Below are 27423 nucleotides of genomic sequence, written 5' to 3' on the forward strand. Positions count from 1 at the left end.
GCAGTTGTCTTGGCATGTTAAGGCCATAATAACCTCATGCGCCACTGGTTAAATTTAAATTTTTGAGGGTCTTGAACGTAATGTTCTCAGTGTGGTGAGGATGGCAGAAGAGCTATGTGAGACAGAAAGTTGAGACTCAATAAGAATGTGCCATCGGTGGTTCTCATAGCGCTGACTTCATGACGCATAAGGCAGTCCGCTGCAAGTCAATAGGCACGTGGTCTCTGGTGGTAAGGAATTTATTTGGATATCTTTGCACAGATTTTAGTAGTTGTTCTCCGAAGCATTTAATTATACCAAGAAGTAAATGAATGACAGTTCCCTTTCGGAAATCAATAGCCGAATAGTGGAAGCAAAACAAGCTTTCCGAAATAAGTAAAACTTACTGCTAAACAAGCATCTCAGTTTTTTTTTTTGCTAGGGGCTTTACGTCGCACCGACACAGATAGGTCTTATGGCGACGATGGGAGAGGAAATGTCTAGGAGTTGGAAGGAAGCGGCCGTGGCCTTAATTAAGGTACAGCCCCAGCATTTGCCTGGTGTGAAAATGGGAAACCACGGAAAACCATCTTCAGGGCTGCCGATAGTGGGATTCGAACCTACTATCTCCCGGATGCAAGCTCCCAGCCGCGCATCTCAGTTTGGATACCAGAAAATCATTTCTCAAGATGTTTGTTATATTGTTCTACTGTATGACTGCGAAATCTGGAAATTAGGGAAACAGGAAGAAACAAAACTTGAGGCTGCAGAAAAGTGGCTCTGAAGAAGAATTACAAAAACAAGTTGGATGGATACAAAAAGCGAATGACCTTGTTTTCAAGAACGTAAAAGAGGATCGACATTTATTAAACACGAAAACAAGTTCCTTGGACACGTACTAAGACATAGCTCTCATCTCCAAACCATCTTTGAATGTAAAGTACTGCGAAAGAGACGCAAGGGACGACCAACGATGTCATACACCAGGAACTCCGTCGGTGAACTGGCATGTGGTTCATATGTAAAAATGAAGGGGCTAGCAGAAGTTCGTCAGATGTGACTGCAGCGACAAGGCATTGTCTTTAGTAGATGATGATGTTATATATAGAGGGCTCCAAGTACGAGTATTAGTATCGTAACTCCAAAACCAGCCAAAATGAGTTACGGTCATCGCCGAAACTGTTACTTCAGTATTTTCTCCTGTATAAAAATCGCATCTCTAGCGCCACAAACTTAGCAGCAATATACTGTACATCTTATGAATATCGTAAATCATGTCAGAAACGATGAAAAGAATCGCAACTCATGTTACAATGTTTCTCCTCGTCGAATGATAGCAGAATTAAAATCATAACTGAAGTTACGAAGTGTGTACAGGAAAAGGTTTTCTGTTTAAAAGTGTGCAATGTATATCGAAGTTTATCGTTTTTGCTGTAGTTAGGAGCACTGTCGTCTAGGGCCGCCATTCAAGACCATTCATCAGCACTTGATACGTAACTGGTACTGTGATCTAATGTACCAGTTTGTGTTGAAACCAAGCTTTCATAAAAGTGAAGATAAGCAGTAGGAGTGCACTTCCTATCGTATAAGGACAACAGGTCCTTCAACTTCTGCCCTTTGATCAGCAGGGGCCCGGAAAGCCATACACAGTCCGTAAAGTGACTCAGGACCTAATCTGAGACTTGAAGAAAGTGGTGCAGAAGCAAAAAATGCATGCACGATATGAATAAAAATAAGATAGTGTGGAGTAAAGTCAAACGTTGTACCAGTTGCGTAAAGCGATTAAAGAGAAGCGCCGGGGGAAATTGAGCGCCGGTATAATTTTGTTGCACGAGAACACAACACCTCACAAGGCCCGCCAAACGAGAGAACTGCTGCAGCGTTTCAAGTGTGAGGTCTGACAACATCCACCCTACAGTCCCGACCTAGCGCCATGTGACTTTCATCTGTTCGGTAAGCTCAAAACGGAGCTCGGTGGTCGACGTTTCCAGACCGATGAGGAGGTGAAGGCCGCTGTCTCCGAGTGGTTGCAGAACGCTGGAGGAAATTTCTATGCATCCGGAATCGACAAGTTGGTTGTGCGTTCGCAGAAATATTTGGAGTCTCTTGGAAACTATGTGGAAAAGTAACGTTACAGTGTATGTCGTTATAGTCATGTTGCTGTTGTATAGGTGGTGTAATAAATGGCATTAACTGGGAAGTGCAACTTATTTTCTGATCTGCCCTCGTAATACGACTTGAAGAAAGGGGTGCAGAAGCAAAACTGGATGCACGATACGAATGAAAATAAGATAGTGTGGAGTAAAGTACGGAAAATTTATGTTTTATGAAGTCGAACACACGGAGTCTACTTGAAGTACACTTACCAGGAAGATGCTCATTCAAGACATGGTGCTGTGTATGGGGAGCGGGCCATTTCGCGGCAAGGTATTGTAATGTGGTGTCAGCAATTCGAAGCCGGACGCACGGATATCACGGAAAACCGTCTCGAAGTGTGAATGCAATCATTAGACAGAACCGGTGCATTAAACTGAACATGTCGTATGGCAGTGTGTTCGCCATTGTTCAGGAGGACCTTGGATATCGTAAGCTGTGTCAAAGATGGGTCCCACGTCTTCTCACCGATGAGCACAAGGGACAACGTTTCCAATCCTCCCTGGCATTTTTGCAACGCTATGCCACAGATGGCAACGGGTTTCTGCAGCGAATCGTCACAGGCGACGAAACGTCGGTCCACCACTTCACCCCGGAAACGAAGCGAACATCAATGGAATGGGTGCACCCTTCATCATCACAACGAAAGAAGGCCAAGGTTCAACCTTCAGCCGGTAAGGTTATGGCGACAGATTTCTTTGGCAGGGAGGGTTTGCTGCACGTGGAATTCATGCCGAAAGGATCGATGATCGACGCAGCGTCGTATTGTCACACGTTGCACCGGTTGCGTAAGGCGATTAAAGAGAAGCGCCGGGGGAAATTGAGCGCCGGTATGATTTTGCTGCACGAGAACGCAACACCTCACAAGGCCCGCCAAACGAGAGAAATGCTGCAGCGTTTCAAGTGGGAAGTCTGGCAACATCCACCCTACAGTCCCGACCTAGCGCCATGTGACTTTCATCTGTTCGGTAAGCTCAAAACGGAGCTCGGTGGTCGACGATGAGGAGGTGAAGGCCGCTGTCTCCGAGTGGTTGCATTACAGTGTATGTCGTTATAGTCATGTTGCTGTTGTATAGGTGGTGTAATAAATGGCCATAACTGGGAAGTGCAACTTATTTTCTGATATGCACTCGTAATACGACTTGAAGAAAGGGGTGCAGAAGCAAAACTGGATTCACGATACGAATGAAAATAAGATAGTGTGGAGTAAAGTACGGGAAATTTATGTATTAGAAGGTTGAACATACGAAGTCTACTTCAACCTACACTTACTAGGAAGATGCAAAGTGTATTTTTGTCCAGAAGGGATCTAGAGGAAGGCAGCCATCATCATCCTGCGACATTCTTGAACAGGCATATCATGGGTCCCTGATGATCAAAGAACAGAAGTTGAAGGACCTGTTGCCCTTATGCGATAGCAAAAGTATCCCTACTGCTTATAATCACTTTTAACAGAGCTTGGTTTCAAGCCAATCCGGTACACAAGAACACAGTACCAGTGATATATCAAGTGCTGATGAATGAGCATGTACTTGTGAAAAAGGGGACGTCGACATCCAGCAGTTTGTTTTATCGTATGAGAAACAGGAAACTGATATAGTGCGGATTGAGATCTAAATAATTTGCACACATATTTGCGGATAAAAACATGTTAAGTGCGCGAAGTCCATTACTGAAAATTAATAGAGCCAATGCTTAAAGACTATTTAAATCCCTTCATTTGTAAATGTTCATTTGTGAAGTTTCATTAAAATTGTAATTGAACTGGGTTTACAGTTTTTTTCAACTTCTTTTGCTTCTCTTGTACATTTGACAATTTAAAGTTACGATGTTAATACCTTGAGTCATCCATATGATAAGCAAATGTTGGCTACGGAGTTAAACAACTTTTTAAACCGGATGGAAGCCAAGCATGCTACATCATACGTTATTAAGGCCAGCTACATAAGACTGGAAACAATACAAACTTCCAGCTTCACAGAATTTTAAATCTTGCGATGAAAAATCACTGCATTTAATCTGTTAATGGAGCGTATTATATACAATTTGTCCCAAACAACACTGACAACGTTCAGTATGTTGTACGGGAAGGCAAACTGATCGGTTTTCCAGAAGGAATCCATATCCAGAAACGCACAATTTGGATACTGTAGCGGATCGAAGTGTGAGATGGGTGTGCGTTTCACATGTCGTCAATAAGCCCAACATAAGTAGCACATCGGACTCGTTAGAAAGGAGTTCGAACTGTGTACCTCCTACGTCATTGCAGAGCCTACATCGGCGGTGTTCAGCCACACGCACATGACACAATACGTGTGATTGTCTTTGAAGAATTTCAATCGCTCCGTGGATTCGAGCAATAAGGTCGTCCGCTGACGCTACAGGAGTGTCATACACCATGCTCTTCATACTAGCCCACAGCAAGTTGTCGAGATGTGTCAAATCTGGCGACCGTGCTGGCCATGGAACTGATCCTCTTCTACCAATCCATCGATTTGGATATGTGACGTTGAGGTGATTCTGCACATTTACATCAACGTGTGTTGGAGCTCCATCGTCTTGTAGCCACATTACCTGCTGAACATTTAGTGACAGTTTATCCAATAAGGTAGGCAAAACATCTGTAATAAATGTGAGGTAGATCTGTCCTGTCAGTCTGTTTGGCAGTAGATATGGCTCAGTGATATGGTCACTAATTATCTCAGCCCAGATATTAATACGGAACCTGTGTTGGTGATTTCAAATCACCTGCGCACGCGGATTTTCATCCGCCCAAATATGTATGTTGTGCAAGTTCAATACGCCATCTGTAGTAAAAGTGCATTCATCGGTTAATAGAACCAGGCTTGGGAACTGTGGCTGGAGTATGGATTGTTGTAAATACCACTGCGCAAACTGTATTCGTCCCGTAATGCCTCGACGTTCTGCAAATAGAATGGGCGGAGCCACACAGCACCGGCACTTTTACTTGCGTGCAGTGCCTCTGCCACTTGTGGAGTGCTGGTGGATGGACCCTCTTGGAACAGTGTCACCACGTCCTGGTCTAGAAATTATTTGGATTTCAACATTTCCATATTTTCCTAACGCTCACCAGCCCAAGTTCGGTTTAAAAACTGTAGACGTGTTCTACGTCAAAGTTCTACGTTAAAATTGTTGATGAAATTTGAGAAAAAATTCTGGTCCACACTGCAAAAAGGATGGGGATTACTAAAACCAGATTTTCGGCTAGAGCAAATTTAAGGTTCAGGCTACTGGTATAAAAATCCTACAATGATTTTAAGTCATTAAGTCCTCCTAATTTCTCACCACATGTTATATTGTCTCTCCATACTTCAAATTACTTACTTTTTCATTTTTTACACCCAAAAATAACATAAAAACATTACAAAATTCACACTTTTGACTGAAAAAAGAGATGACCGTCACGATCTTTGGCCTTTTCCCCCAGTAAGATAACAGGGTTTGCCTTTTAATAAAACTCAATATTAGTACCGTAGCTACTTAGAACATAAAACATCATAGAAAGTCACAATAAATCAAAATAGTTTCGAAAAATTGTACTTTAGGTCCATCATGAGTACTTCGTCATTAAGTTCTGGATTTTTTTTGGTTTAGCTTGAGCTGTTGTTTTATCAACAGATTTCGCTGTAGATTCAGCTGCTTTTGGTACATGAGGTAGGTTGTTATAATAACTTTGTGCAGCTGGACCAAAAACATCTACTGAGCGAGCTGGCCGTCGTGCAGCTGTAAGCTTGCATTTGGAAGTTAGTGGGTTCGAATCCCACAGTCGGCAGCCCTGAAGAAGGTTGGTTTTCCGTAGTTTCCCATTTTAACACCATGCAAATGCTGAGGCTATACCTTAATTAAGGCCGCGGATGGTACCTTTTTGCCCTTTACCATCCTTCGGTCGCCGAAAACCTTCTATGTGTTAGTGCGATGTTAAACAAGTAGCAACAAACTTTTTAAAATGTTGAACGTCTTTAAATTTGGATCGTCCATGAGATTTTATGTTCTCTTGTACGTCCATTAACGGAATAACCATTTTAGCTATTTCAGCCATTGACACCTTCACCACTATCCATTTTCAGAAATTATTCTGACAATTAGGTAAAACAAATAAGAACAGGCAATAGCCAGTGTAATGCATCAAATTGGTACGTAAACAAATCCACAGGACTGAGCCCACTGCCAGCCTGCTGGAATGCCTTTCACCCTTGTTGCTTTGGTTGAGCTGATGTTCATCCTTCTTGTAAAGTACCGTATAGCATTATTTTGAAAATTTATAGGAGCTAAATCATAATCCTTTTTGTGTAAAGCGACCCCACTGCAGTTTCGAACGCTCCTTTACTACTCGTTACCAACATAAATTTATTTTCGAAAAAAAAAACTCATCCTCTTTGCAGCGTGGTCTTCAATTGTGAAATGGCGTTATAAACCGAGCTCAACCCACGAAATCAACTACCTTCGCACAGTAAAACTATTCAGCACTAGTGTATAATGGTGAAATGCATGTTGCTGTTCATGAACACTTGAACTAGAGACATATGGATATTAACATTTAACATTTCCTTTCGCCCTGATAACGGCGCGATACGAGATGCCATGGACTACACAAGACACTGAAGCATTGGGGAGCCGTACTGATCCATGATCACTGCGCAGCCTCCCATAATCCACGAAAATTGTTCAGAGTAGGGGTCCAGGGTAGCACACCCCACTCCACAACATCTAAGATGTGCTCAATGGGAATGGAATCGGCGGCTTCTCGGGTGCCAGCCAAGCATTTTCACATCTGTGGAATGCACATCGAACCAATCAACAACAATTCAAGAGTGGTGGGCTGAAGAATTGCCTTGCACTAGTACATATTGACTACAGGGTGCTGGAGGCAAAAAAAAAAAAAAAAAAAAAAAAAAAGGGTGAACTTTATCTGCCAACCTATTTTTTCGTTTTTCTCAATAAGCTGAAAAATGCTGATGTAGACTTTTGGAACTAGGCACCCGATGTACCAGAGGCTCCATTTCATCCGACGTGAACAGTCCCCATACGAGAATACCACAACTACCGGTCTGAACTGTGTCCTGCTGGCAAAAGGGATCCATTGCCTCATATATTGAAGACACATTCGTGCCCGGTCATCAGAGTTACCAACTGGTACCTCGACTCATCTGTCCAGGAGATCTTTCTCCCTTGCTTCGAGTGTCCAATGGCAGTGTTCCTTTGCCTATGTCAGATGTGCCTTGTGACGGGTGTTGAGCAGAGGTACCCTCACGGGACGCTTGCTTCTCTATCCCATGGCGAGGAGATAGTTCTGGTTGGTATGGCTGGTTGTCGTCCAGCACTGGACTGTGGAGTGATCTGCTGCACTGTGGCCCGTCTATCCGCTCGTACGATCTGAGCTAGCCGACTTCGACCCCAGTCATCAATGCATCGTACATCACGACAGTTGACCCTGGCGGCGGTGGTTTCGCTCGAATCCATGCATTCACGGTTCACTCTTGATGAGGTGGTTCTTGGAAAGCCCAGTCCCTGCACGACTTCAAAAATGGAGTAAACCACACGTCTGGCGCCGTCAATCTGGCCGCAATTAAATGCGCTGAGGTCTCATATCTTACCCATCCTATAGTCAACCGTTATGCATACAGCCCGTACGAGGTCTGACGTCCTCACTGTTACATGCCACGCCCTCCCAGTACATTCGCTGGGCGTGCACGGCGCCATTTTCTCTCTACGGCAACTATCTCTAATTAAATTGCTCATGAGGGTGTATTAAAATAAGTGGAATAGCCCAAGTTCATTTCTAACAAGAGGTTCTGTTTACAGTGCACTATGTCTTCTGGTATAGGCTAGAACAAATTTGTTACTTGTGTACATATGTCCCACAAAGTCCTATCCTTGGGTTTGATAATATGAACGTGACTTAAGTATGAGCAATGCTAGTAAAATCATTCCTTATGCAATTAGTCCCTATTTCGAATAGTGTAAAAGTATCGCTCATAAGGTCGCTCAGTTCACTGGGCTTGGCAGACTGATATGTAATAGCACATTCTGGTTTATCGAGGAAAGCAACGGGAGCTACTTCACTTCTCATGTCCCTACTACGCCTCTTCATTGACGCGGTTATATGGTGGGAGCCTTCGGGCTGAGGTCTCAATAAACAGAAAAACAATAAATAAACCCTTGTTACATAAGCCCATTTAGGGTCCTTGTCTGCTTGTCCGGAAAACCTGCGGACGTTTGAGTGTGACGTGGTCAGCGTCATGACTAGGAAGCGTATGCGTATGTTTTAACGCAGTTTCCATAGTTTAATATTGCTATTGTGCATCCCCAAGTGTAGAAACCTAATATTATTTCATATAAAAACGCCTAATTCATAATTTTGGAATGCAAATACACATGATCAGAAAATCCAAAATAAGAACATGCATCAGCAATATTGCTTACTCAATAAAATGTAAAATGCTTCTGTATTATAAAATGGTGCCATTATTCACATTTTACAAATACGGTATTTTTTAACAGTGTATCGAACGTCATATTTCTGAATGTTGTGGCTATTGATGGACTTCCCTTCGGAAATTCGAAGACTTGCTGGTCACTGGCTAGGTTGTTGTTACCTTTAGACAGCGATTTAAATTGCTGGACAAGTTGTTTCCCTCCGTGATTGAGTCAGCTAGCATTCAAGTTCGCTCGTACTATCAGCCCTCCTTGGTTTTGTTTATAGAATTTCAGCGAAAAGCAATCACGGGGAGATAAGGTGGCGAGGAATGCCATGGATTAAACTGCGCAATGGACAGATATTCCCCCCAACAGAAGGCAGTGGGATTGTGTCACTCGTAAGAGTAAGGTTAGTTGTTCGGGTCAGTACTGTGTATCATTCCAGGGGGGAATCGGGAAGGGGGGGGGGATTTTGTCTGAATTTCTAAGCTAGAAGAAATATTTCCATCAATGTTTGCTGCTATCCCTTTTTGTTGAAACAATGATTCACCTCAAATGCGTGTCTTTAACCTGCAAAACAATACCGAAAGTGAAATCGAGTATAAGACAACGTCTTCGACAGTACGTAGAGGAATTTAAAAATATTTTCATTTCCGATGGAAAAGTATGATTTTGCCAATCGTGTGGTAAAAGTATAAAAGTAATCCAGCATTTGTCTGGAAATAAGCACATTGCGGATGCTTCGCGTGTGTGCGTTCGCGACAATTATTGATAGGTTTATTCAAATGTAGACCGTCCAAATACTCTTAGTATTATTTAGATGCATGTATAGTATTTGCGCTGACATTTCTCTTGGCAAAGAGAAAAAACAGCTCTTGCGCTTCCTCCTCTTCTATTGTTACGTGGTGGTGTGCATGGCTTAGGGCTGTGGTATAGGGGCCTACTACGTAAAACACTTCGAAAGTTTCGCAACCGTTGTGGAAGCACTCGACAAAAACGACACGTTGTCAGTTGAGATTCCATAAGAGTTACTGAGAGACAGCTCTTTAAAAAACGATATGGCGTTTATATCTGTCAATCTAAGCTTCTCGCGTAAAACATACTTCAAACATCTATTAACCTGAGGGGAGTATAATTGACCATTTTGTTGAAAAAATAATATTTTTTGATTTTTATGCCAAAACATTATTTGGAATTTGCTGACTAATTAGGTATGTGATTTATTAAATTTGCTTTATTAGAAGTATATTTAATTGAATTTAATTTAATTAGTTGCGCAGAGCATTTTTAGGATTTCATAAACCATTTTTCAGTAAACACTTAATATCTCAAGAACCATAAGGTCTAAAAGGCTGTGGTTTAATTTAAATTCTAGTGGAAACGTAGCTGCATACGTTCGTGGGACTAGCATAACAATTGGGTTGATTTTTTACGGATTGCGCGCTATATTCTTGGTATAAGGTAAGGTAAGGGTTTTTCTGCCCGAAGGCAGGTCCGAACCTCCGCAGAGGTATTCCTGAGCCGGAGTTTACGTGCGGTAGGGTGGCCAGTTCCTTTCCGCTCCTCCATTCCCCTTATTCTTGGTATAACATGCATATTTTTTCATTCTTTGTGCTGTTGTGCTAATCTGATTTTGATCTTGAGGACATTTGATCATGACAAGAGCAAAAAGGGTCGTCTGCTAGACAATGCCATAAACCAACTATCAGAATACTATGGTCAAGCGATCAGAAGCAACGAAACTAACCTAGATGATATGAAAAAGCCTGTGTGGGCAACCTTTTTCCATAGAATATCAACAGATGACAAGCCAATCCACAATCTTTGTTCTGGCGATTGGTGTAAATACAAAAAAGGCTGAAGCAGCTGGAACTTTAGATAAGTTTACCCACAAGAACTCTATACCTGAGGGTGTTACGTTGCTATAAAGCCAGTTTATAGAGATTTGGCAAATCCAGATCTACTGAAGAACTGTCTGACAGGGAAAACACAAAACGTAAATGAGTCATTCAACGATGTAGTGTGGACAAGAGTACCTAGAGTACCTGTATTTGTAGGGTACAATACATTGAAGCTTGGTGTGTATGATGCTGTCATCACATTTAATGATGGCAATACAGGTAGACTGAAAGTCTTGGAGGAACTGGGTGTCAAAACTGGTTGGAATACACGAGCCATACTGAAGGAATTGGACAAGGAGCGAATCGACAAGGCAGAGCTACAGGCCTAAAAATGACCAGGGAGGCAAGATCTTTGAAGAGGAAGAAGAGGATACACTCGGAGAATGTAGGAGATGATGAAAACTACACAGTCGGCGGTTTTTTACTGTTGTTTCCGTTGAAAAATGAGTTACAATCTAAATTAATTTTTAATCGCAATTTCTGAAAAACAATTTTTTTTTCCGGACATATGACCCGTTATCTCCGGATCTATAGAAGATAGACTTTTGATGTTTTCACTGTTCATGTATAATACTCTTGTAATGCCACACCTCTAGAATCGTAGAGATAAATTGTATATTTGAAGAAAAATTCACGAACAATTGACAAAAAAGAGGTGTAAAAATGTTACAGAGAAAAAAATTTATATCCCAACTTCTAAAACATGTACTTCAATGAACGCATGACGCATGTGTAAATAATATTTGAAAGTTTCATTATCTTTCATCAAGTAGTTCTTGAGAAAATGGGTCATGAAAATAGCAAATTTAATATTAGCGGGATACGGCATTCATATTCCCCTTCAGCGAAACAGTGAAGGAGGTGCATGCTGTTGAAACTAAATTCACTCTCGCCCTCGCAGGTACAGCGACTGTTAAAAATCAAATTTCAAAATTTGTTCTGAAGAAATGGCGTAGATTAAATAAAAATGTGCGGAGTTGCTAGCGTGTTCATGTTGATGAAAATGATGGCGTTAGTGTTGGTGCCATCTATCCCTTTAAGTATGCATGTCTGACATCCTGTGATATGGAGCAATCGTTTTTGAAGTATAAGGCGTTCTTTAGATATAAGCCGGATGCATTTGTAATGGACAAATTGGAGATGACCTTTATTGTTCATTGAAATTCTGAGACTACTTCTAGCAACTAATATTCCACCTTGTGATAGGTGAACTGGGACACATTTTTCAAAGCTGATACGTTGCCTTTTGTCATATTTAAACAAAACATTACTCTTTTTATAATACCATAATATCTACTCTGGCACATCAAAAATTAATATATCAAATTGTACTTTTCCGTACACAGACAACCTTTTGCCTTAAGGAGCACGTTTGACAGTACCGCATTTTAAAACACTACTTTATACGTATTTACCTCTTGAACGAGAGTAGTTTTTTGATATTTAAAGCAGAATAATTTATAAATCACATATTTTAGGGGTTTTAACACATAGAATTTTAAATATTATTACATTTTAACATATAAAAATTCGCTCCCTAGTCATGAAATTTCTATCAGTATTGGTTGCATTTCTTGACCAGGTTCGTTGACTTTCATTTCAGACAGCTTCTCAGTGTTGATCCACGACTGTGGGTGAACCACAAAATCCAGGGTAAAAATCCTTATACGAGTCGATAATTGAAACCAAAGCTTCTGATTATAAGGCCTATACGCTACCCCTACACAACGAGACTGGCCGCTGATAAATGAACCAAATGAAAATTACTTCATGTTTTATGTATTAATGAACACCTATCCGGCTCCATGACTAAATGGTTAGCGTGCTGGCCTTTCATCACAGGGGTCCCGGGTTCGATTCCCGGCAGGGTCGGGAATTTTAACCGTCATTGGTTAATTTCTCTGGCATGGGGGCTGGGTGCATGTGTCATCTTCATCATAATTTCATGCTCATCACGACGCGAAGGTCGCCTAAGGGAGTCAAATCGAAAGAAGTGCACCTGGCGAGCCGAACATGTCCTCGGATACTCCCGGCACTAAAAGCCATACGCCATTTCATTTCAATGAACACCTGTTAAGTTATGCAGTACTTTATAGGCGAGTGATGCTTTGAAATTTTTTTTCATATGGCACACAAGTGACGCATGGGATCGTTAGTATGCTGGCATCATCCACCAGAACAAGTGGCAAATACCTGTACACTGTCCTCAAAAATTCGTACACCTGTTGTTCTTTCTGAGTTTCGTTTATTTACACTCACGTGAAGTAGTTTTAAAAGAGCTGATACAATAAACTGGTTTCCTCTCTAGCCTAACTGGTTAGCGAAAAAAGAAAATAAATTATGTAACATCGGAATATATTAAGTTCCTTTAATGTGAAGCACTACAGTATCCTATATTATGAATTTTATTAGACTTATTCAGGCTGATATGATTGGTATTTGGAGGTGTTTAATTACGGCAGCTCTCTGTCCTTGGCTTCCGGTAGATTAAAGGATTCGTGCTGGACATCATTCTGACACTGTGGAGAATTTTACAATCTATATATATAAAATAGCTTGTCCTGACTGACTGACTGACTGACTGACTGACCGACTGACTGACTGACTGACTGACTGACTGATTCATCATCGCCGAGTCAAAACTACTGGACATAATGAAATGAAATTTTGGGGATACATTCATATTAAGATGTAGGTGCTCGCTAAGAGAGGATTTTTGGATATTCCGTCGCTAAGGGGGTGAAAAGGGGGGTTAAATTTTAAAATGAGTGCATCTATATCTCAAAACTTTAAAAGTTTACAAATGTGTAAATTGATATTTAGAATCTTCTTTAAAAATAAGGAAACACGTATTTTTTGTTTTCAGAAAATCCCAATAGGACGGGTTAAAAGGGGCGAAAAAGGGGTTGAATGTCTTTAATCAGGATACCGGTACTTATATCTCAGAAACTGAAGATATTACAGACCTGAAAATTGGTACTTTTGATCCCTTATAAAAATAAAGAAATACATATTTTTTGTTTGTGGAAAACCCAATTAGTGGGAGGCTGAAAAGGGGGTGAATTTTTAAAATGGGTGTCTCTATATCTCAAAACTTTTAAAGTTTACAGATGTAAAAATTGGTATATAGTATCTTCATTAAAAATAAACACGTATTTTTTGTTTTCGGAAAATCCCAATAGGAGGTGTGGAAAGGGGTGAAAAAGGGGTTGAATGCATTTAATGAGGATACTTATATCTCAGAAACGGAATATATTACAGACCTGAAAATTGGTGTTTGGGATCTCCTTTAAAAATAAAGAAATACGTATTTTTTTGTTTTCGGAAACTCCATTTAATGGGGGGTGAAAAGGGGGTGAATTTTTAAAATGAGTGTATCTATATCACAAAACTTTTAAAGTTTATAGATGTAAAAATTGGTATTTAGAATCTCCTTTAAAAACAAAGAAACATGTATTTTTCATTTTCGGAAAATCCCAATAGGAGGCGTGAAAAAGGGGTTGAATGCCTTTAATGAGGATACATAAATCTCAGAAACTGAAGATATTACAGACCTGAAAATTTGTACATGGGATCTCCTTTAAAAATTAAAAAAACGTATTTTTTTGTTTTTGGAAAATCCATTTAATGGCGGTTAAACAGGAGTGACATATTGGGGTGAATTTCTTGAAAGACTATATCTACAGAATATCTGAGAAACGTAGAATGTTACAGACGTAAAAAGTGGTATTTGGAATCTCCTGTAAATGTAAAGAAACATAGGTGATTTGTTTTTGGAAACTCCTTTTAAGGGGAACTAAACAGGGGGCGAAATTTTAAAATGAAAATTTCTACAGTACCGTATATCTCAAAAAACTTAACATGTTACAGAAGTGAAAAATGGTATTTTTAAAACGTGTATTTTCATTTTTCGGAAATACCACTTGGGTGGAGGGGGGGGGGGGGTTAACGTGACTGAAAGTGGTGTTGCATTCTTTTAATTAAGCTACTGTTATCTCAAAAATGAAGATGTTACAGACGTAAAATTTGATATTTGGAATCTGCTTTAAAAGTAAAGAAACACGTATTCTCCGAAAATCCAATGAATGGGGGGGGGGGGAGGAGGGGTAGGTGAAATATTTGAAAAATTAATTGACTTAATTGTATAAGAATACTTATATCTAATAAAAACTAAAGTTGTTAGGGCTTACAGACGTGAAATTTGGTATTTGGATCTCCTTTAAAAACAAAGAAAAGCCCGTTTTGGGGGGAATCATCTTTGGGGGCGGGAGTGAAAAGGAGTTGAATTCCTTTCATGGGGACACATAAATAGAAAAACTGAAGAAGTTACAGTCGTGATAATTGGTATTTAGAAGATCCTTTACTATTAAAGAAACAAGTATTTTTTGCCGCAAAATTAACTTAGGGGGGGGGGGAGTATGAAAGTGAAAATAAGTGAATTATTTTAATCTCAAAACTGAAGGTAATAGACGTGAACATCGGTGTTTGGAATTTCCTTTAAACATAAAGAAACACGCCTTCTTTTAGTTTTTTCTTTGCGGGGGGGGGGGGTAAATAAACTTAACGGCGGTGGGGTGTAAAAGGAGGTGAGGCCAATTGATTTTACTGTTCATTAAGTATTTATAAGGAGCCTCCGTTGCTTAGGCGGCCGCGCCCGACCTCTCACAGCTGGGTTCCGTGGTTCAAATCCCGGTCTCTCCATGTGACATTCGTGCTGGACAAAACGGAGGCGGGGCAGATTTTTCTCCGGATACTCCGGTTTTCTCTGTCATCATTCATTCCTGCAACACTGTCCAATATCATTCCATTTCATTCGTCATTCATTAATCATTGGCCCAGAGGAGTGAGACAGGCTTCGGCAGCCGACACAATTCCTATCCTCACCGCTAGCTGGGAGCTTATTCATTCCATTCCTGACCCGGTTGAATGACTGGAAACAGGCTGTGGATTTTCAATGTACTTATTCGAATCACAAACCGATCATTTTTAATCTTTCTTGGGTTCGTTTTCAAGGGCCATCTTTTCCTTCGGAGAACGTTCTTAGATTACAGTAGATTCTCCTGGCATATAAATAACAATTTAAACACATTTGAAATAAACGATAGGAATGAGATTGAACGTTCAGTTTTTCACCTCTATAATAAGGTCAATAATGCAGGGAAGTATGTTATTCGTATGGCCATAAATCCCGCACACTTGCCTACGCGCGACAATGGTGCTGGTCACAGTCTCAACAATGAGCATGGCAGCAGATGTAATTTACCGCCAAGTAGCGGTCTTGCATCTTGCTGTGGGGTCCAGAACATTGATAATAATAATAATAATAATAATAATAATAATAATAATAATAATAATAATAATAATAATAATAATAATAATAATAATAATAATAATAATAATAATAATAATAATAATATTCTGGACCGTCGTCAAAATGTGCTGACCAAGCTGGAAACGGGTCCTGGACGGGTAATGACTGCGATTTCTGCCCGGCCACGGGTACAGTACCGCCAAGGCACCCAAGACGGCACCACGACGGATTTCCTCAAGGATTTGGTCCATATTAAAAATGCTTATAGGAAAAGATGGTAAAGATTTAGGGAGCCAACTGACCGGTTGGAATACCTGGACCTAGCCCGGGAAGTACGAAATCAATTGCTGGAAAGAAAGATTGAAAAATGGGAGGAAACTTGCCGTAATCTATTAGAAAACGAGTCAGATCACGAATTTTGGCGGATTCTCACAGAAAACGAGTCAGATCGCGAATTTCGGCGGATTATATATAAAACAACAAGCATTCAATTATATATTTCAGTATAATACCGTAGCGAAGCACGGGTATCTTGCTAGTCTATCATATATTGAAGGGACATTAAACAACAACATCTATTATTATTATTATTATTATTATTATTATTATTATTATTATTATTATTATTATTATTATTATTATTATTATTATTGTTATTATTATTATTATTATTATTATTATTATTATTATTATTATTATTATTATTATTATTATTATTATTATTATTATTATTGAGCCTCCGTGGCTCAGGCAGTAGCGCGCTGGCCTCTCACCGCTGGATACCGCGGTTCAAATCCCGGTCACTCCATGTGAGATTTGTGCTGGACAAAGTGGAAGCGGGCCAGCTTTTTCTCCGAGTTTTCCCTGTCATCTTTCATTCCAGCAACACTCTCCATTAACATTTCATTTCATCTGTCAGTCATTAACCATTGCCCCAGAGGATTGCTGCAGGCTTAGGCAGCCGACACAATTCCTATCCTCGCCGCTAAATGGGGGCTTCATTCATTCCATTCCTGACGTGGTCGAATGACTGGAAACAGGCTGTGAATTTTCATTTTCATTATTATTATTATTATTATTATTATTATTATTATTATTATTATTATTATTATTATTATTATTATTATTATTATTATTATTATTATTATTATTATTATTATATTTGTTTACGGCCATTTGAGTTCACGTTAAGCAAACATCACACATTACTGGAAGTCCTCTTTACAGCCCAAAATCTTTGCATTCTTTCTGTGTCAGGCTGTCTTCTTTCCTCTGTTCATCCCCATTTCATTTTCTGTTCGTCATGGAAGCCTTTGAAGCTGTCGATCGCTGATCTCTACTTTGTTCGGTTTAGGATGTCTTCCCGATTTAATAGAGACTGCCCAAGTTCCTTTCTTACCTCCCTGAACCATTTGTCGGAAACTTTAGGTCTACTGTCATGTGTTTTAAAATCTGCTTTGTCAGCCTCTTCTCGTCCGTTCTAAAGAGATGTCCATAAAATTTGAATCTTCTTTTCTTCATTGATTCAATCAAACTTTCACTTTCTTGGTATAATTCTCCCCTTCATCTTAACCTATACTGGCCATCCACGATTTTTCGATTCGTTATCTTGCGGAGGGTCCTCGTCTCAAATTTCTCGGCTTCATTTAGTCCTGACATTCCTACCATTTGGCGGCATTCACTGGCATACAGATACTCTGTTTTGATTACTGTATTGTAGTGTCTTAGTTTAGCTCACCTTGAGATGTCTTTCCTACCAAAATCAGTGTCCATCTTCTCTCGCCTGGTGTAGTTTGCTTCTCTCTCACTAGTTTTGGGCTGTAAAATTTCTTCGAGGTACTTCAAGCTGTCACCTCTTTCTATCTTACCATACTCTGTCTTCAAGTGATGAGGGACTGTTTTGATATTGGTCATATATTTTTAAAAGGAAATTTGGAGTCCTGCTTTAGTATGATAATGTGCTCTATAGCTGTGTTCGTGTTTCTAGACAGGATCGCGAGATCATCTGCGAATGCAAGGCAGATGATCTTGATGCCTTTTTTCTGATCCTCCAATATATACTTGTCCAGTTATTTTTGCCATTCGCGCATGATCTTCTCCAAAACACAGTTGAAGAGATACGGAGATAGCCCATCATCTTGTCTGACCACTGTTTGGATTACAAAACCCTTCGAGAGTTCCCCATGAATTTTTGAACTGGTGTCCGTTATGTCTGCTTAATAATTTTAGTTGTTTTGGCGTCTACTCCAAATTTGTCATATGTGCCGAGCAGAACTTCCTGTCAACCGAATCATACGTGTTTTGATTCTCTTTTTTGATTTTTATTATACCTCTGAGGTATCTGTGGAACGCAGAGAAGTGAAATAAGGTGCGGGCTGAATGCGTATATCTACGATTTCAAAAATTAATCTAAAACTTTAAATTAAGGTAAAATTTATTTTCAGATAACAAACTTAACAACATTCCTCACTTAGTGAAGCGAAACCATGTTTCTGGTACAATGACAATTTTGATATCAGAATAGAAAACACCAGAATATGGAATTTAATAGTTTTGGGCTTCAAGTCCCAAATTTACAAGTTTACAATGTCGCCAAAGTAGCGTTTAATTAAACAAAAATTCCAGAACACATTCCTCCAGCCGATACAATGTACGGCCTTCCAAAGGCGCCAATCAATATTACACTAAAACCACAAAATAGTTTACAAGCTCTCCGAATTCAACAAAGGAGACTGGCTTCCAATTTTTACAGACAACGTAAGGCAAATTTACAAAAATATTATAATCTCTGACCTCTCTAGGCACAACCAACCACTTACAATTTAGTTAATACAGGGGTATCTAATACCTATACTACTGGGCCTTCGCGGAAAAGAAGAACAGGTTAACATTACTGGCCCAAACTCTACTATCCCCGATTTACAGTTTAAGTCTTTTAATGAAATCTTCCAAGCCAATAGCAAAGAATATTTCTTAGTGATATCCTTTCCGTCCATTCTACTTAAATTATTTTTCATGCCTTGTGAAAGAACACACATTCAGCTGTTTACCACCATGAGTACATTTTTTGTGAATATATTTAGTTAATTGATAAACTAGTTCCATTTTTTGGGATACTGTTTTGTTTGCTTCTTTATAAAGACTATCGTATGATTTATTTATTTATTTATTTATTTATTTATTTATTTATTTATTTATTTATTTATTTATTTATTTATTTATTAATTTACATACAAGCCCATTCACGGCTACATACAGCACATGGCGGTGTTTGTTGTCTTCCTTTGTTCCTTTTGCTGTGGGATTCTTTGTTCCAATTTATCCTGCTTGTTTACTTCAGATTTGTACTCTTGGTCAACTTGGCATTGCCGGACTGGGTAGCTGGGAGGTTGAGTGCTGTCCTTCTGACCCCAACTTGGCAGTTTCGATCCTGGCTCAGTCCGGTGGTATTTGAAGATGCTCAAATACGTCAGCCCCACGTCGATAGATTTACTGTCGCCTTAAAGAACTCTAGAGCGACAAAATTCTGGCACCCCGGCGTCTCCTAAAACCGTAAAAGTAGTCAGTGAGACGTAAAATCAGTAACATTATTATCATTTAGACCTTCACGGCCCGTGTAATTAATTATAAACACACTCTACGCGTTTCAAAAGGATCCTTCCCTTTCTTGATCAGGAGACAAAGAGAAATGAAACGACGCGTTAAAGGTTGCATGGAGAAAGCAACAAGGAACTTAAAATTGTGCCCTAAGATATAAAAGGGTCGCCATTTTAGCCCCATGCTAGAGACAAAGAATGGCAACAGTAAATCATCATTCTCTAATGGCTCTGATAATAGGTAGCCATGATTCATTGCGGTTGTAGCCTGTATCGCGGTTGAAATTATCCTGGTGTTTACGTATTTTAACCGCCCTCCCTGATAATTTTTGGGCGATATTGCTTTATACGGGCAAGACCATCCACTTCTTGGAACAAGACATCATGGCCAGGTGTTAAGGCAGGATCAACAAGAGCTGATTTATCAGGTTGGTTGAGTCTGATACATCTGGTATGTTCTTTGATGCGAGTACATACCATTCTCGAAGTCTGCCCAGTATAAACCTTGCCAAAAGAACAGGAAACTCTGTAGATACCAGGTTGTTGCAATTTAGGCAACCTATCATTAGTTGGTCGCAGAAGTTGCCTAATCTTAATTGATGTTCCAGAAACAGTTCGTAAATGGTACCTACGTAAGATTTTAGCAATACGATACGTCGTGTCATGTATGTAAGGTAGGTAAGCAGTTCCTTTTACATCTTTTTCCTTAACACACGTCCGATTATGCGTCGATTTCAGAACCGTTGAGATCAAAGCTCTGCTGTAACCGTTGCTCTCAAAGGTGGTTCTCAAGGTGTTAATTTCCTCTTGTAGAGCTGACACTTACGTAGGTACCATGTACGAACTGTTTTTGGAACATCAATTAAGATTAGATCACTCCTGCGACGATGTAAGGATAGTTTGCCTAAATTGCAACAACCTGGTATCTACAGAGTTCCCTGTCTTTGTGGCAAGGTTCATACTGGGCAGACTTCGAGAACGGTATGCATTCGCATCAAAGAACATACCAGGTGTATCAGACTCAACCAACCTGATAAATCAGCTGTTGTTGATCCTGCCTTAACACCTGGTCATGATGTCTTGTTCCAAGAAGTGGATGTTTTTGCCCGTATAATGCAATATCGACCAAGAATTATCAGGGAGGGCGGTTAAAATACGTAAACACTCAGATAATTTCAACCGCGATACAGGCTACAACCGCAATGAATCATGGCTACCTATTATCAGAGCCGTTAGAGAATGATGATTTACTGTTACCATTCCTTGTCTCTAGCATGGGGCTAAAATGCCGTCTCTTTTACATCTTAGGACACCATTTTAAGTTCCTTGTTGCTTTCTCCTAGCAACCTTTAATGCGTCGTTTCATTTCTCTTTGTCTCCTGATCAAGAAAGGCAAGGATCCTTTTGAAACGAGTAGGGTTGTGTTTATAATTAATTACGTGGCATACGCCCAAAATATACTTAATGATTAATAACATTACTATTGAACTAGAAATTTAAGAATTTGGGGTATAAAGAGTTCCCTGTTTGATTCCTGCTAATTAAAGTTCGTTTTAGATGGTACCGTTCCATTTCAATGGCCTTACTCTTTACGTAGAATTCAAGTATGTTTTGAAGTGGAACGGGTTTTTCGTTTCGTTCATGTATTCTGCCCCGCGAAGAATTTCTAGTGTCACACGGAATGTGTAGTAAGTTCGGTTCTATAGGATTATAACTATAAATGATACCTAGATGTTTAATATAGGTTAAAATGGTGAAGGATGCAAATATTGTTTGAAGTTAGTTTCCATAATTGGTGAAGTCATGACGATTGGCGGGAGAGTTTACTATTTCATTTTCTTGAAATCGATGTTACCGTGACGTAATACTAAAATGAGTAAAGCTCACGACTCTGTGGTGCAAGAATGTTCCACGTTGTACTGCTACATTTGTCTTGTTAGCTAACGTTGGTCACAAAAACTTTGTGACCAGATTAGCTGAAACGTTGAGAATTCTGATTAATTTGTACGAGGAGCGTACTATATTGTTTTTCACTTAATTTTTTGTCCATCCGGGTATGGTTCATATTTCACTTTTGAAGGTGGTCACGTGCAACTAGTGTCTTGTTCCACCGTTTAGTGGCAGCACACGCACAGGAGCCAACGAATGCACTCGTCAAAGCCATTTCATAACAACACAGTCAGCGTAGTAGCAGACAACGTGGAAAGCAACCGTCAGGGACAGTGCTATATTACCTGGTTCTTAAGGAAAGAAGGCGTGACCACTGCAGAAATTCATCGGCGCTTGGTGGCAGTCAGTGGAGAACATGTGCCGTCACGGAAAACAGTTCACAACTGGATGGAAGGTTGGAAAACAAGGTGCACATCGGTGGACAAGTGAACCAGTTCTGGAAGGAATGTGACAGTGTCAACACCAGCCAACATTGCCCGGGTTGAACAGGCCATCTAAGGAAACAAATGCATCACATTTACGGAAACGGAGGCAGCCACGGGCATTGTCCGAAACACCCTGCAGCGGATCGTGCACGGCCCCTTACAGTTGGAGAAGGTGTCATCCACGTGGGTGCCTAGACTCTTGTCTACAGACGAAAAGCAGAAGCGCGTGGACGTGTGTAGAGAAGTTTTGCAACGCCAACTTCATGGTTAGGCTTGTGACTGGTGACGAGACATGGCTCCATTACCTTGAGCTACAAACGAAACAACAATCGATGTAATGGAAGTATAGGGGCAGTCCATCACCAAAGAAATGTCGAACATTGCCAACAGCTGTTCGGGAACATGAAGAAATCTCTGCGTGGTCGCCGTTTTGAGGATTTTGCAGAACTGGACACAGCTGTCAAGGCATGGGTACACAGAATTCCGAAAGAATGGTTTCAGGAAGATGTAGAGAGACTGACACATCGATGGCAAAAGTGCATACAGTTACAAGGAGATTATATTGTGAAGGTTGACATACGAACTGATGTGTAATGTACTTCATTTGGGTAGAAAAAAATAAAGCGTAAAACAATATAGTACGCCCTGCGTAAAATGTCTAAATATCGTATTCACTATTGTAAAGCACTCTGTTTCTATTCTTAGACACCACATTTATAACACAGAAATTTAGTTATATTTTATGAACTGAAATCAAGATGTGCTATTCTACATCTTAATGGCAAACTCAGTCTGAGCCAGATTGTTAGTGCAGTCTTAAAGCGTTTCACTCTGCCAAACCGCTATTTACAACACACACAGGGTCTCTCTTTTAAACCTAGTACGAAAGCACGGTGTTTATAGTGTGCGCTATGGCAGCTGCAGAATGGGAGGCGCGCGCATAGTTTCTGACCTTGCAGGCAGCCTGCACGTATTCGACCTGGCAATTATCAGTCTCAGCTGTTAACATGGTGAGAGAGTTATCATTACAACACCTTATTTTTTAATATAAAAGTTCTGGTTTCATCTAAATGGTCGTATTGGTCGGTATTGGTGTACAGAAAATCCTAATGGTGTTTTTGAAGTCCCTCATTATAATAGAAAAGTTGGTGTTTGTGTGCTGTTAATGCAAGAGGAATAATTGGGCCTATTTTTTCGAGATGACACTAAATGCAGAGAAGTACCAAGTTGATATTTTGACGCCATTCTACCTCGTTCTTCAGATCTAACAGTGTGTGATTTTTATTTGTGGACTAAACTTAAAGAAAAACATGTATGGAACAAATCCTCACACATTGGACGAACTGAAAGAAAACATTACGAATGAAATCAGAAACATGACAGTGGCAGAACTCACCCGCGGTGAGCCAGAATGTGGTTACCAGATACAATGCCTTTGTAACTCAAGAAGGACGGACGGCGCTTCCAGCATGTTTTGTAAGGTAACATTTCATGTAAGATTGTACACACGCTTAAAGCATGGCGGCTACGCTCGACGAAAGTTCGGTTGAGCAAGGTGCCGTAGCTCGGAGTACCAACACCGTGCGCTCGGTTTGAGTTTATATGAGAGACTCTGTATAACGATATAACACACCTGTAAAATATAACACTCTAATACAACATATTTTGAGATTCTAATGATTTCTATGGACCTTCATGACCTCTGCGGAGATGTCAAAACATATTTTGATAAATACATTAATTTGACATCTCTTCAATTTCAGTAGATTTTTTTTTTTTTTTTTAGAGAGGCGGGGTTATTGGAATGTTGTTACGCAGGAGTTCATTAACGTGCCGATGGCCAACGACCCAGTTGTCGCATGTCTTTCACCAGGCTGAGTAGTTCAGACAGTAGAAAGATGGCCTTCATAGCCCAAGTTGGCGGCTCAGTACAGTGGGATTTGAAGGAGATCAAATACGCCAGCCACGTGCTTCATTTTCTTTAAATTTACATAGATCCTACATACATGTTCTTTATAGACTGTTATGCCTTTCAGCGTTTAGTCTGCAAGTCTCTGCGAATTTACTAAACGCCTCTGCAATCCTCTATTTATAACAAATTCTGAGACATCCTTTCGTTCCATATATCTTTAAATAATTAGAAACTGAGTATAACCATCGTCGTCTTGGTCTCCCTCTACTTCTCTTACCCTCGACCGAGTCCATTATTCTCCTAGTTAACCTGCCCTCCCCCATTCACCTCACATGACCCACTACCGAAGCCGGTTTATGAGTACCGCTTCATCCATCGAGTTAATTTCTCCTCATTGTTACCATCTCTTTGTACCGGAGATCATTCTCACTACTTTCATGTCTGTTACTTTTAGCTTAGGAGTAAGGTATCCTGAATCCACCCAGATTTAACTCGCGAACATCGAAGTTACCGAGCTCGATAGCTGCAGTCGCTTAAGTGCGGCCGGTATCCAGTAATCGGGAGATTGTGGGTTCGAGCCCCACTGTCGGCAGCCCTGGAGATGGTTTTCCGTAGTTTCCCATTTTCACACCAGGCAAATGTCGGGGCTGTATCTTAATTAGGGCCACGGCCGCTTCCTTCCAATTCCTAGGCCTTTCCTATCCCATCGTCGCCATAAGACCTGTCCGTGTCGGTGCGACGTAAAACGAATAGCAAATACATCGAAGTTGGTATGAAAACAGATTGGTGTAAAGATAGTTTCGTCCGGAAGCTGACTTCTTTCTTACAGAATACTGTTGATCGCGACTGCGCGCTTGTTCACTGCATTAGCTTTGCTGCATCTTGATCCAATCTCACTCACTATTCTACCATCCCTGGATAATACATATCCTAAATACTTGAAATGATCTACCTATTCCACTCTTGTATTCGCAACCTGACATTCAGTTCTCTTATGTTTCCTCCCTACTGGCATCGCTTTAGTCTTTGAAACGCTAGTTTTCATATCATATTCAATGCACCTACAGTAGAACCTAATTAATCCGGACTAATTGAGACTCTAGGTTGTCATATTTAATGAAAGTCTGGATTAAACAAAATAACTAACGAAATGAGCCTTGGTACATATTTGAACACTGTACTCAGTAAACAGGACGTGTACACTACACTATTTTAAATGTATGAAATACAAAGGTTATTTAGTATACAAGATATAGTGCAATACAATACTAGGCCCTGAAAAATTCTGAATAACCACTGCATTACAGAATTAGAATATGGCAATTAAGGAACACCTTCACTGACCACACTTGACACACTTACTGGTCTGAAGAAACTGCTGATCTTTTGTTGTGTTTCTTTGACATTAAGTTCTTTTATAATTAACTCACGCAGATGCCTCAAATGTTCGTAATATGCAGTTATGTTTCCATCGTTGTTGTCTTAAACGTACTTAATTACAATGTTCATATGGTATTTAATTTCACTAAGTTTTTTTTTTTTTTGCTATGGGCTTTACGTCGCACCGACACAGATAGGTCTTATGGCGACGATGGGATAGGAAAGGCCTAGGAGTTGGAAGGAAGCGGCCGTGGCCTTAATTAAGGTACAGCCCCAGCATTTGCCTGGTGTGAAAATGGGAAACCACGGAAAACCATTTTCAGGGCTGCCGATAGTGGGATCCGAACCACTAAGTTTTGGCTTAGGGTTAATAATATCACCTGCGTCATCCTGGTCATGTTAATCTGTTTTAGAGACTTCTGCAGCGATCACTCTTCCAGCGACCGAGCTCGATAGCTGCAGTCGCTTAAGTGCGGCCAGTATCCAGTATTCGGGAGATCGTGGGTTCGAGCCCCACTGTCGGCAGCCCTGAAGATGGATTTCCGTGGTTTCCCATTTTCACACCAGGCAAATGCTGGGGCTGTACCTTAATTAAGGCCACGGCCGCTTGCTTCCCACTCTTAGCCTCTTCCTGCCTCATCGTCGCCGTAAGATCTATCTGTGTCGGCGCGACGTAAAGCAAATTAAAAAAAAAATCTTTCAGCGATCTCCTCCTGCGTAGTTTGCAACATTGTTATACTGTAACTGCATTTATGTATTATTATGCTCGACGATGCCGAAATATAAATATTATTTGCCGGAAAACTGAATGTTAAAAGTTCAAGTTTCAATATGATACAGGTTCTCCGCCAATCAGAGTTCAGATTTTCATTATGATACAACTGTTTGACCAATTAGGTAAGGATAGCATCGCACCTGCGCTCAACTCACTGACTTCGCTCTTGTTTCCAAAATCAATCATGTCGGACACAGATAATAACACCAATGCACCTTCTGCTTCCAATATTCCACAGCCACACGACAAATTCCCGCAAATTCACTTCACCAACTGTACAATAACCAATTTATATTGGAAATAAATCTAGGTTATGATAACCTTATATCAAAGCTTTGAAAACATGACATTGACAAGGTCTCTGATCCACTCACGGAAAATCAGTAACCCAGCGCATGCGCTCTGCGCTGTGGTCAGTACACACAACTGTCAAGCGACATCTCGACAGAAATTTATGAATATTTAAAAAACAGAGTTATAATTATCGTCGAGCATAAACAGTCGTAAGGCCTATGCAATTCACTTATAATGATAATTAAGACACTCGAATAGAAATTATAAACATACTAGTGTCTTAACTATTGCCATTATACGCTTGTTGCGTAATGTAGTAATTACTAAACGGCTGGTCGGATTAAGTAAATCCGGACTAAAGGGGCCCGGATTAATGAAGTTCTACTGTATTTTCAAGTTACAAGATTTTAGAGTGAAGGCTTTCAACACAATATGCCATTAAATCAAAAATCAAAATCTCTTTATTTGCAAATGAGGTGTCTACCTCGGTGGCAAATGGTACACTAAAATACATTATTGTCAAGCACTAAATATTAAATTATCAAGAGAAGAAAATTTTTCCTATAATACAATATTATACAATTTACGCTAACAATGTTTTCTATTAAACACACAGCTCATCCTTAATAAATTTATATTGTTTTCAAAATTCTACTTATAATATCTTACAAACATAGTCAACTCATATACAGTACGGTATGTGAAATTACTTCTAATAATACTATACAACTGGTATAAGATTAAAATTAACATTGAATTTATTTACATATTTATATTTTACCCATTTTGGAACCTAAGTAGCATAACGACTTGCTGCGTCTTAACCAGAGCCCCTTTTGCCACCACTTTTTAGAGTTCCAGAGTAAGACCAAGTCATCGGCATAACCCAAATGCTTAGACAAATTTGTTGACTATTTCGGCGCTTCCTAATGGCATTTCTTTCCTTCAAACTTACGAATGAACTAGGATATTGTTCAGTATAACGATATGACTCAAGGCCAGAAGCCTGTAGGTACTAGCATGACCCTCGAACAGCTCAACACAGCTTGAACTAATAATCATTACGAAAGTTGAAGGTTCGTATTGCTACACCACGGTACAATTGTTTGTTGAAAGTGGGGTCAGTGGGCTGGATATTTACGATCAAGGTTTCAAAGACATGATATACTGTTGCATGTATAAGGTTTCCTTTTTTCTTTCAAGTTGTCACACTGATCACGAGACCTGAGTAGTTGAGCACTTTACTATAAGGACTTTAATTGTGTTGGCTGCAGTGGTTTATATGACTAACATTTAAATCCATGATTG

The sequence above is a fragment of the Anabrus simplex genome, chromosome 1, assembly GCF_040414725.1.
Source record: "Anabrus simplex isolate iqAnaSimp1 chromosome 1, ASM4041472v1, whole genome shotgun sequence".
Lineage (NCBI taxonomy): Eukaryota > Metazoa > Arthropoda > Insecta > Orthoptera > Tettigoniidae > Anabrus > Anabrus simplex.